This window comes from Chionomys nivalis, chromosome 22, assembly GCF_950005125.1.
Source record: "Chionomys nivalis chromosome 22, mChiNiv1.1, whole genome shotgun sequence".
In the NCBI taxonomy this organism is placed as follows: Eukaryota; Metazoa; Chordata; class Mammalia; order Rodentia; family Cricetidae; genus Chionomys; species Chionomys nivalis.
Genome location: NC_080107.1, coordinates 48897037 through 48909855, shown reverse-complemented (window position 1 = coordinate 48909855; position 12819 = coordinate 48897037). Strand labels below are relative to the sequence as shown.

At 46.9% G+C, this 12819-nt stretch overlaps 1 long non-coding RNA gene across 1 annotated transcript; it reads left to right on the top strand.

Moving 5' to 3' along the window:
* The first annotated feature begins 719 nt into the window (after nt 1–719).
* On the top strand, nt 720–11847 carry LOC130864298 (uncharacterized). The gene is made up of 5 exons (XR_009055970.1): nt 720–795; nt 4012–4071; nt 5194–5330; nt 5827–5933; nt 11345–11847. It is a non-coding gene; the product is annotated as an uncharacterized LOC130864298 (long non-coding RNA).
* Nucleotides 11848–12819: the final 972 nt, after the last annotated feature.

Sequence of the window (12819 nt, the reverse complement as noted above, 5' to 3'; positions counted from 1 at the left end):
GCTGGCTAGTCTTTCTCCTGGAGAAGGCATTTGCACCGGGACCTGTATAAGGGTGTTCTCTTCAGTGTCGTCTGCAAGAGTGAAACCTGGCACCGGAGAGGCGTGTGATCTTGCTGCTATTCCGGAGGAGCTGCTTGGTTCCCAGCGCTCACATCAAGTGGCTTACAACTGCCTGAAACTCCAGTTCCAGGGGATCCAATGCCCTCTCTGACCTCTGTGGGCACTCCCCCCCCCACCTGCACACACATACTTTACACACACATGTGGTTAAAAAAATAAAATATCTTTATGCTTTCTTTTATAATTAGTAATAAGAGAGAGAAGAGTGTTGGGATTCATGGGATAAACTGCTACAGGCCTGTGCAGCCCTTTAAAAGAATGAAGCAAGCCTGTAACTTCTCAGGAAGAGACGCTGATGTGTCCAAAGAACTAAGGGACAGGCTGGGACAGAGGCAGGGCATGGTGGCTCAGGTCTATCATCTTAGCACTTGGGAGACAGAGGTGTGTGTGGGGGGGAATCAGGAGGTTAAGGCAGGCCAGGCCAGCTTGGGCTACAGGAGGCCAGCCTAGGCTACATGAGACTCTGTCCCAGAATAAGCTGGCAAGCAAACAGACAAGTCAGAGGTGTTGGGGTTTTTACTGGGAAAGAGGAAAGTTACATAAGTTGTTTTGATGCCGATACTGGGGGCTGGGAAACTGCTGACTGAGTGGGCTGCAGTGTTGGCTTGGGTGTTTGTCGTTGCAGAAATACCCAGCTGTCCCCGTGCTCCCAGCGGTCCTACGGTGACTTGTCCGGTAAGTTGAGGTTTGGAAAGTATCTTGTGGTCGTTGCTGTCATCTTGTGACTTCTGTGTGACAGTCCTTCCGGCGCGGCCCCTTTCAGCTGTGTTTGCCAAGTCTGACTGTTTCAAGAGTGACTCTGCTTTAAATCGGAGACCTTTATCTGCAGCAACCTTAGAGACCATGGGCAGGGTGGAGGGCTTTGCAGTGGTGGGAGTGGGCGAGAAGGACTCTCAGAAGGGATTAGAGCTAGATTGTTAATATTTCCAACTTTTTATTAAAGGGGGGCATTAGAGACCTTTTAAAGACAAAAACAAAATTGTTGGTTTAGGAGGCTGATAAATGAATGCCCTCTGACCAACAGAAAGACAATGCGGAGCCAAGGCCACAGCCACCCCTACCACTGCTGGTAGAATGATGGCTTAGTAGAGACAAGCTAATTGTTGCACCCAACACCACTACTGTCTCCGTGCCTTGTAACAAAATCCACCTCTCACCTTTAAAGTTAATCAGGGGCCAAGAGCAGTGGCTCTGTTCCACTCAGTCACTCAGGGTCCAGGCCCTTTTCCTGTTGTGCTCTGTCATTTTAGGATGCCCCCTAATGGCCGGAAAGTCACTCTATTTCACATTTCACTGGCTGGGACTTAGATATTTGGCTCTCCTTCCTGCAAGGGAGACTGGGAAATGTAGTCTAGGGCAGTAGTCATGAAGAAGAGAGTGACTTTCTGCTCATAGCTGTGACCTGCCATGGCAGCCTCATAGAGGGCCTAGTGCTGTGTTTGAATCACGCCTCTTCTCTGCACTGAGCTTTTCCTCCAACCTGCCCTCATATTGTATGCCCGGGAAAGACTCCTCACTGTGACTGTCCAGTGAGCCTAGCCCCAAATTCTGTCTCCATCTATTATCTTGGCCCCACACAGCAGAGGGGCAGCCTACCCTCCTCCCCAAATACAAATGCTCACCCTGGTTTTAGTCTCTGGGGGATTATTTCCTCCAGTAGGAAAGTTCGCCCAGGAAGGAATTTAAATGTCTCCAGGTGCCCTGGGAACTCCAGCAACACCACTGTGAAGAATCCATGCCTTGTGGGTTGGAGGTGGGGGAGTTGACAAGGGATGGGACAAAAATCTAGTGATAGAAAAGACAGTGATGGGGTCAGAGTAGGGAGGAAGGCCCTGGAGCAGGTGTGAGCAGCATGGAGGTGGAGTCTGGAGGACGTGCTGGGAAGGTTAAAATAGAGATTTATGCTAAAGCATTTTAAATGCTAAAATTTCGGGAGGTTCCTAACACTGACAGGGGGGCGGAAGGCTGGTGAGTGATGACCAGGGACATTCATTTAGAAGCACCCTGCAGGAGGCAAGTGATACACCTGGACTCCAGTGAGACTCAGGGACCATGAGTGGTACTTGAAGGCACTGGATCTTTGAGGTAATTCTTTGGCATAGAAGGATCAGGAGGCACCCAGCTCCCCTCCAAATAGGCAGCAAGTGTGCCCTTGTTATTCTGAAATCCTGAATTCGGGTTGTCTAAGGATGGAATTTGGCATATCTGCCCCTCTCTAGTGCAGGACAGAAGAACCCGGCTGATCGGGGAAGCCCTGGTAAGGGAAAGGCCTGGGAGACATGCAGGCTTAATGAGTCCCATAGTAAAGTAACCCAAGAAAGGATAAACTGGGAGCCAGTGGGGGCGGGGGATGGGCAGGAATGGGGCCAGAGAGAGCAGGACAAGATTTGGTGGCCAGCTCCCCGTCTTTACCTCCATACCCAGGAAGGCCCTGCCCTTAGATCTTTCTTTGCTATTGGAAGTTCGATTTACTTCATGATTTTACCTAAGTCAAGTGTGATGAGTCAGTGGCACACACATGTGAACAGAAATGCTAGTAACCAAGTGCACACGCACTGTCCCCAGCTCGCCATGCACATGGAGCACTTCGGAAGTCCCACTGAGTGCAGAGTTCATTGCCACAAGTCCAGAGGACTGAAAGCCATTAGGATTAGCAAGGCACTTCTACCACTCATGGGTGTCACCCCAAGGGAGCACACTGACCTCTTAGATCAGAACCTGCTTACACACTGGAGAGACAGCGAGGTTCTGAGGCACATAAATGACAATGTACCCCCATCATGGCCTTTCTTCCTCATATCACCTCCTTGTGTTAGCTTCCACTGGAAATATTGGTGAGAAGGAAAGGAACCAAGCCTGGTGGCACACATCGTCAGCTACTTGGGAGGCTGAGACAGGAGGTTCACAAGTTCAAGGCCTGCCGGGACAACTTAGTGAGCCCCTGTCTCAAAATAAAAAGGAAAAAAAGAAGTGGGCCAGACATGTGGCTCAGTTGGAAGAGTGTTTGCCCAGCATGCACAACGCCCTGGGTTAAGTCCCCAGCATAAACCAGATATGGTGGTGCAGACCTGTAATCCCAGCACTCTGGGTGGGGAGGTAGAGGCAGGAGAAACAGACATCAAGGTCATTCTCAGCTCTTAGGAAATGCAGAGCCAGTCCGGGTTCTATGAGACCTTGCTTCAAAGAAAGAAAAGAACAAAAATGAGGGCCAGTGAGATGGCCCAGTGGTTAAGGCACTGGCTACCAAGCCTGATGACTAAGTTAGAGAATCCACACAAGAGAGTTGTCCTCCAGCCTCCACATACCCGCTACCATCCTCCACCGCATCTGTGACAAGTGGAGCCTTTGCCCAGACTTCCCCGGAGAGGAGCACCAGAGCTTTAGCATCCGCTAGAGGCCCGGAACCACTGCACGCGGAGGAAGATAGTTGTCCTCCAACCTCTACAGACAAACACACACACACACACACACACAATAAATAAATAAATGTAGAAAGTAAATAGAGGCCTGGGAATGCATGTCTGGCATGCATGAGACTGTACTGGAAAACCCCAGCACTCAAGGAAGAACAAGAAGGAGGGGTGAGAGGGAGGAAATCAAAGCAGCCACAGTTCTTGTTCCTTTGAGTCTTCCCTTCCTGTCTCTGGGCTAACATAGTGTTAGGAGATGTGTGTGCATTACGACATGAAATGCAATCAGTTAAGCTAGTTGGAGGCAGCAATTCTGTGTCTAAAAAGAGCAAACTACATCTGTCTATATGAGCTACAAATAATCTAGGCAATTCTACACAGGAGTTAAACACTCTCCTGTTTGCATTTAAAGGGGACTTTGCAAACTGCAAACTAAAATCCATGTGATACTTTTAAATTATATTATACTTTTTACTTACAGCAATATTACACAGCAGATAAAACCATCAGGCTAAGTCAAGAGAAAGAACAGTAGAGGCAGGTAGGTGCTTTGCCTTCTTACTATTTTAATTTTTTGTAGCTTCTTGATTAAAGGGGTTCAGGTTTTCATTTAGCCCTGGGCCCTGGGTCTTTCAGTCCCAGTCAGCTGGGATCTCAGGTCAGGACTTGGCTGGAAGACATCTTGGCTCAATTGCTCTGACACCAGGCATCTGAGGCCCTTTATCTCCCAACCTTGTTCCCAGCTGTCATGGCAGATGCGACCCAAGCCTCCTTGGGTCGATCCCCAGTCTAGCTCTGATTTTGCTGTGTGTCCTGATGTCATTTGATTTGATCAGAGTTATTTGATCTCTGCTGAGGTTTGGATAAAAGCCCATGTGTTGACGGCTTGATAACCACCCATGGTACTCGTTCAGAGGCGATGGGATATCGAAGAACTGGGGTCTATCAGGGAAGAAGTTAGTTTACCAGAAGCATGCCCTTGTAGGACCTCATGTACACCCACCCCACCCCACTTCCTAGTTCCCATGAAGCGAACAGCTTCCTTCCACAATTCCTCAACTCAGTTCCAAAAGCAATGGCACCGACTAACCAAGGACTGAAACCTCTAAAGTCAGCAATCAAAATCAAGCCTGGCTTTTCAGGTGGAGAGGAAGGTGCTCTGGGGAATGCAGCTCACTAGAAGGCCCTGGGCTCCTCCCCATGTATGGTTGACAATCTGCCTCTGGCTCCGTGTGAGTGAAGTGGAAATGGGTCTGGCGTTGCACTGGGGGAGGGGGCTACAGGGGACTCTTGGTCTCTTTGTCTGTGCTTGCATGCTCAGGCTACCCTAAAATGTTCAATAGATAGGTGGCTTAAACAACAGAGACTTGTTACTCACACTCTAAAGGCTAGTCCCAAGTCAAAGTGTCTGCAATGTTGGTTTGTCCCAAGGCCTCTCTGGCCATCTTTCCCCAGTGACATCACTAGGTTGAGATTGTGCATCAGTGTCTAGTCTCTTGTGAGGACACCAGTTCCACCAGAGTTGGGTCTACCCTCATGACCTCATTTAGCATTAATGACCCTTTAAGGGTCCTGTCTCCATATACTGTTATATTCTGAGATCACAGGTCAGCTCCATGGGTCTCAGTGACCCCAGAAAAAAACATCTGTGCTTCTGTTTCAGGTGCGTGTGTGTCCGTCTGAGCATGAGACCTGCTGGGACTCCATCTTTGTGAACATTCACCGCTGGGGCTCTCAAGTCTGGTGCTGCCTTTGGCCAAGAGACCTGGTCAACACTGTGCATCAGCCTGACTGTGATGGGTATGCCTGTGAGTCAGATGATGTCAGAGGTCTGGAGTCTGGGGCTAGAGAGAACAGGATCTGCTTGCTTCTGAGTGTCAGTGAATGCGGGCACCCACAACTGCATGTCTGTGGCAATTTCCCTGAGTGTCTGCGGCTACCAGGCTGCAAGGCAGCTTGTGAGGGGGGTAGAGAGGGTTCTGTGGATTTGAGAGTTGGAAGAAAACAAAGATCTGTGTTAGCAGAGGACAGTGGGCGGATCCGGCTGGGTCTGTCACACTGGGACAGAAGCTGAGACTGGGCTGCCTCCAGGGCGAATTCAGGGGCTTGTTGGATCTTGAAAACTGTCACAAACCAGGCATAGACACAAAGCAGTGGGCCTGAGTGGAATGTACTGGAGGGGGTGCTGAGGAGCAGCAGGTCCAGGAGAGGATCTGCAGCCATAAAGAAGCCCCTTTGTCTAGGCACCATCAGGGCCAGGCTGGGCTCATAACAGCCCTTTCTGCTCTCCACCCAGGTCCTGCTCCCTGATGCCTGCGGCTGTGGGTAGGCCGGACCCTCAGTGCTGGGCCCTCTGGGACTGTGGTCAGTGCTTCGTATGCAATGCTCTCCACCAAGCTACAGGTCCGAAAGGGGCAGCTTTTATTCCCGTTGACTACTGGAGGAAGCTGACACCCAATGAGACGGAGGATGTCGCAATCTGAATTCTCACGGATGGCTCCAGTAGTCCGGGGGTGTTGCTTGGTTGGGAAAGGGAGGAATGAATGAACGAATTGATGAAATGTTGCCCGCACTTTGGAATAGGGCCCGTGTCCGAGTCCTGGTAAAAACAAGGTTGTGGCTAACCCAGACTCTCTCCACCATCTGCGTCGGGCCTGAGATACATGAAGCTGATGGTGTTGTTGCTCTGTTCTTTTTGAAAACCAGTGACAGACAAAAGGCAGTGACACTGGTCACTCTTGGCCCCGAGAGAAGGGACTCTGTTGTCTGCTGGTTCATCCTCTCCCACCCTCAGAAAAACCACATAGACACCAAGGTTCAGCCCTGGCCTGTTCAGTTCAGTTTGGTGTGTGTGTGTGTGTGTGTGTGTATACATCGCCGCCCTGGCACACATCAACCTGCTCCTTTTCCTCCTTTCCTGTTCTTGGTTTGTGATGTTACAACTGTCTTCATCTTACCAAACAAACTCAAACACACGGTTCCTCCAGACTTGGGGTAGAGGAGGCCATATTGGTTGTGACTGTTGGGCTTTCTCTTGGTAACTGGTTTCCGGTGTGATTGGCATCTTTGGGAGGTCACACTGAGCAGAACCTGTGTTTCCGGGCCTAGTTTGTGACTGTAGTGCAGTTGGCACTGGCTTCCAGGTCCAAGGTTTCTGCTCTGGTCCAGATGAAAATGCTTCTCAGCACAGTGCTGGACTCTGTCTCCTCATTCCCAGACCTAGACGATGATAAGTGTTTGTTTGGTTTTTTTTTTTTCTTCCTCTTTTGGAGTTTAGAAAAGTCCTGATAGATAGAGCTACCGTTCCTGGTCATTTCTAAGTCTGTCTGAAAGACAGATGACAACTGTGTTAGTTAACTTTGTCAACTTAACACAACCTGGAGCATTGACAGGAAACCCTGACTGACGGATTGGCTAGATCACACTGGCCTGTGGGGATGTCTTGATTAGTAATTGATACAGGATGACCCTGCCCACTGTGGGTGGCAGGATCCCTAGGCAGGTGGCTTGGGGCTATATTAGAAAGCTGGCTAAGCATGAGTCTGTGACCAAGCCAGCAAGCAGTGTTCCTTCACCATTTCTGCCTCAGTATCCTGCCTCCAGCTTCCTGCCTTGAGTTTCTGCCCTGGCTTCCCCTAGTGACAGGTTTTGACCTGAAAATGTAAGCTAAAGCAAGTCTTTTCCTCCCCTGGGATGCTACTGGTCAGTGTGCGTTCCCATAGAAACAGAAAAGAAAATAAGAACAATGTCTAATAAATGATTGCTGCTGTTACATCAACCCCAATTTTATAATAAAGGCTCAGGGACATTAAGTAACCTGCCTGAAGTCACACAGCTAGGTCACAGCATTAACACTGTGCCTACCAGTGACTCTTATCAGACTCAGAGCTAGACGTCTGAGCAAAGAGGTCTTCAGAATGCCCTGGGCCCACATCGCCATCTGAACACCCCCAACTGAGAGTGCTGGCAGAGCCTGGTGACCCACCAGATTTGCGAACAAAGAAAGCGATTATTGTTACTGTAGGCCACTGTTTGGATAAGGCTTGTCGTATAGTGCTACATCAGGGACACAGTCCTGTTGCCCACCAGACCCAGCTAACACCTGGGACATCATTTATTCATTCATTTCTTCACTCAGTGAACACACATAGAGCCCTGCTGTGTCCCAGGCTCTGGGGTAGGCACGCAGGAGAGACAAGACAGTGAATGCTGAAAATGAGTCATTAAATAGGAAAACCCATGGTGGTGACAAGCAGCCATAAGCATCAGGATGAAATTAATACATTATGGGACTGAAGGACAAGAGCAGGCTTTCTGCCTAGGTGATGCCCCCATCATAGGCAGCTCTAGGGTGGTGATGTTGAAGTTAAGATGGATATCTATCTATCTATCTATCTATCTATCTATCTATCTATCTATCTATTATCTATCTATCTATCTATCTATTATCTATTTATCTATCCATCCATCTATCATCTATCTATCTATCTATTATCTATCTATCATCTACCTATCTATCTATCTATCTATCTATCTATCTATCCATCCATCCATCCATCCATCCATCCATCCATCCATCCATCTCCTATATTGCTAGCATCTCATATTCCATGGCCAGAGTGTTCATAAGGCCTACCTCTATATAAAGGCATCTAGGAATCACAAAGCAACACAGAAACTAGACTGGGAAGCACGGAGTGTATCTACCACAGACAGAAGTAGAAGCTAATTTATGTTTCAGTTGCCACCCCTCTCACTGTGTGGAACTGAATCATGAGCAGCTGCGACTGGGTTCTGAAGGACATCTTTCTAGCTTTCTTTGTTGTAGGGATAACACACTCTGGCCTGAACCAGCTTAGAGGAAGAAAGGGTTTATTTCAGCGTACTCTTCCAGGTCATGCTCCATCGTGGAGTTTCTGGCTGCTTGTACAGCCCAGCACCACCAACTCATGGAAAGAGGCTACTCATAGTGGACTGAGATTGCTGGTACCAATTCATGGTCACAATAATCCTCCCTAGTCAGGCCCACAGGTCAATCTGATATAGGCAATCTCTCAATTGAGATGCCATCTTGAGTATTTCTAGGCTGTGATACCTTGACAATGCTAACTGGGACAATATTGTCATTAGTAACTTTACATGACGGGTCAGTTTTATATCCTGAACAACAAAATCAATCCTATCTTAGGGTATGTATCCTATCCTAGGGTTTTTTGCTATGATAAAACTTCATGAGCAAAAACAAATTGAAGAGGAAAGTGTTTACGTTACATGTCCTGATTACAGTCAATCTTGAAGGACGTCAAGGAAAGAACTCAACGCAGGAAGCTAGAGGCAGGATCTGATGCAGAGACCATGGAGGAACACTGCTTACTGACTTGCTGCTAAAGGCTTGCTCAGCCTGCTTACAGCACCCAGGACCACCCACCAGGGGTGGCAGCACCCACAGTAAACTGGGCCCACCCACATCCACCATCAAGAAAATGTACCACAGGCTTTCCCACAGGAGGCATTTTCTCTAGTCTGTGTTGACATAAAGCTAGCCAGCACATTGTAGCCGGCTTTTTTGGACCACCAACCAGCTCCCAAATCATGACACGGAGACTCAGCCTTAGCTCTTATTTTAATCTGTTTCTCTATGTCTTGCATTAGGACTTTCTACGTTTCCTCCTGTATGTCCTACTCTGTGTCTGCTTGGGGACTGCTGCCTGACTGGCCCCAGGAGTCTCCCTCTCTTTCTCCTTCTTTCTCTCCTCTCCATTTTTCTCCTCTTCTTTTTGAGCCTAGACTTCTCCTATTTATTCCCTCTGCCCACCAGCCCTGCCTATCCTTTCTCTGCCTAACTACTGTTCAGCTCCTTATTAGAGCAATCAGGTGCCTTAGGCAGGCAAGGTGAAACAAATGCAACACATCTTTACATCATTAAACAAATGCAGCATAAACAAAAGCAACACACCTTTACATACTAAATATTCCACAACAGCATGTAGCCTAAATGAATGCTCAGGTCAAAGCTAGAGTTAAAAAACTGAAACCATGAACTCTTAATGAGGGAGGCCCTTGAAGGCAGAAGTCACAAAATAATTCCACACCAGTTCAGAATTATTAATAATAAAGAATTATTTATTTAGGGCAAACTTACAGATCACTGTCCTAGATAACAGTCCTCTGCCTGAACACGAACAGAGTCTAGCAGCGGGAAGCAAGAGCTGGGAGCAAGAGAGAGAGCACGCATGCTTTACAGCTACATTTACAGTATCAGAGACCACACCCAAGTGGGCTGGTATCTTAAATGCTATTGGCTGAAGGAGTGGAATGTGCTTCCCACAGCACCTCCCCCTTTTGTTTAAAAGAGTTCCAAACCCAATACAAAACTATATACACTAGGAAGAGATAACAAGTATAAGATTAGAATTATAGCCAGCATAAACAATATTAAGCCAGGAAAGTACGCTAAATGTTTTAATAAACATTCTATCCTAAGAAGTTTGAGTCTTGTATAGGAAACGGCTTGGCTAGATCATAAGAGGACAGTGACTATGACTATCTAATCTTCAACCCCATCGAAGATCTGAGAAGGGAGATAATATTAATTGAACAGGCAGGAAGTACAAACAAGCAGCTTCCAAAGCGAGCAATATATGACAGAGACAATTAGCTACTTGAGCAATCACACAAAGTCTCATTTTCAATGTTGAACAACAACCAACTTTGGCTAAGGCCCAGCATAACTGACAGACCATTTTCAGAGGCAGGAAATTTTTCAGAACTGTCTTATTCTGTCTTGGCAAGATTTGACAGTCTTTTTCCTTGGGTCCTACTTGGAGACAGACCACAAGTGGACTGGTACCTTTAAGGCTGTTGGCTGAAGGAGCAGAGGAGTTCCTACAGCAGGCCCTGATCCCCAGTTTTGGAGATTTCACAGGCTGGTAAATTCTAAAGATAATTTAGAAACCAACCATGAGTTGTTTGCAAAGAAACCAAATGAACTCACCGTGTCTAAAGCAGATATGCAGTCACTAACAAAAAGACATTTTAGTACTTGTGAGCTGGAAGAAACAATGGGACTGTATAGAATATTCTTTTCACAGAAAAAGGACTGATCTGTTCTTATATATCACCCACATGCATGGACCACAGACACAGATATGCTTAGGTGTCCTAGCTAGAATTTAGATTAGCTGGCTCCATGGAGTTCTGCTTGAGTATCCTTTATGCTCTAAAAACCGAATGTGTGCTCTGGCACACTGCAGAGCTGTGTGCAGTCCCCCACATCAGCAGCTGCCAGGAAAATTGCTACATTTCATTCAACAGGTCCCCCTCAACACATGGGGTGTGGGAGTTACCCTGAAAGTCAGCTTGTCTTCTCTTACTGGGGCATCTCTTTACTCATATGGTGTCCTGTTGGAAGTCAGGTGCCGGCCTCTTATTTTTAATAACTTTGTGCCTACGTGAGGAACTTTCTCCTTAGGGAACTCATATTGGTCCGTTTCTTGTAACAAAATGCCTGAGGTGGGATAATCAAAAGGAATGGAGTTGATCTAGGTTCGTGGCTCTAGGCTTTGAGAAGTCCAACAACACGGCTCTGCAGAGGGCCTCTTGCCATTAGGACACACAGTAGAAAGCAGAATGGCAGGTGAACACTGGCAAACTGGAGAGCACCCTTCAGAAGGTGTAGGGCTCACGGATAAATAACCTACGGTATATCCAGACAGCGGAATATCATTCAGTGATAAAAAACAAAGGTACTATCAAGTGTTTCTCATTGCTTTGTGGCAAAGAAAAAACAAACCTTTCAAATTCTTTCCCTCTAGTATTCTGAACATCATGGCTCACTGCAGTCAACTCACCCTGCAGCAGCACCCCAGACCTTTTTGTTCCTCCTTATTTATAACTCAGAGCCTCGCGATGAACATTTTCCCTCTGTGACGATCCACTTTAATTGTCAACCTGACATCATCTATGATCACCTGGGAAAAGAGTGATTAAATTGGCCGGTGGCTGTGGCTGTGAGAGATTGTCTTCATTAAGTTAATCAATGTGAGAAGACCCAGCCCACTGTGGGCAGCACCATTCCCTAGGCAGAACATCCTGAACTATCTAAGAATGGAGAAGCTTTCTAAGAATGAGCTACTTACAAGCAAGTGATGTATGCATTCGTTTCTTTCTTTCGTTGACTGTGAACATGATGTTACTAGACGCTTCCAATTCCTGCCATTGTGACTTCCCTGGAACCTGGAACCCTGAGCGAAACAAACCCTTTCTCCTCACATCGGTTTCATTGGAGTACTTCATCAGAGTAACAGAAATGAAACAGTAAGTTGCATTTCTTCTCCACCTTCAAAGAGTGTCGTGTTATAAGTTAAACCTTGGAACAACAACAAAAAAGTCTTTAGGAAAACATAATAGCAGCTGTTAATTCTATATAAAAAAATAAAGACTATTTTTACTCTTCTCTTTATCTTCTTTATTTTAAAAAGGAAGAAAAAAAAAGTGTTACCTGGCCATGAGAAGATACAGAGTGGCCTTCTGTGTGTGGAAGTGAGAGGTGCGAATCTAGACTTCAACTATGTGACATTCTGGAAAAGGTGAAAATTTTAAGATGACTTTTTTTTTTTTATAGTCAGTGGTTGCCAGCAGAGTGGGAGGGAAAGTTGTACAGGTGTGGGGGGGTGTTCAGGGCCAGAAATATACAGTATGGTACTAGACACATGTCATTATGTATACCTAAAGGCAAAGGACACACACTCTGAGAATGAGCTCTGATGTACGCTCTGGACTTGGGGTGACAATGACATGTCAATTGGGTGGGTAGTTGCATGTGTGTTGAAGGTAAGGGGTATATGCGGGGACACTGTGCTTTGTGTTCAACTTTGCTATAAACCTAAAACTGCTTTATACAAATAAAATCTCCCGAGATGTTGAGAGTTTTACAAGAATCCATGCAGATAAATAGTCTGAAAGACACTATGCTTTTGAGTCGCTAGGACCAGCTTCTTCAAAGAGAACTGGACGTTTGAAGTCTTTCACTAGGAGACTGGCAACTTGCCTTGTTGGCCGTAGAGTTTAAAGATCATTGGAGGGACAGGTTGTTAGAGTAGCATCCGCCCACCCACACAATGGACACAGGCACAGAGAGATGAGAGGGAGGGAAAGGTGGAGGGAGGGAGGATGAGGCAGGGAGGAAGAAAGAGAAGCTAGGAAGGGAAGAAAGATGAAGGGAAAGGCCAAGCTAATTTCCTGGCATGCGTAGGAATGTGGGGGAGACTTTGAAAAGTTGAGCCTCAAA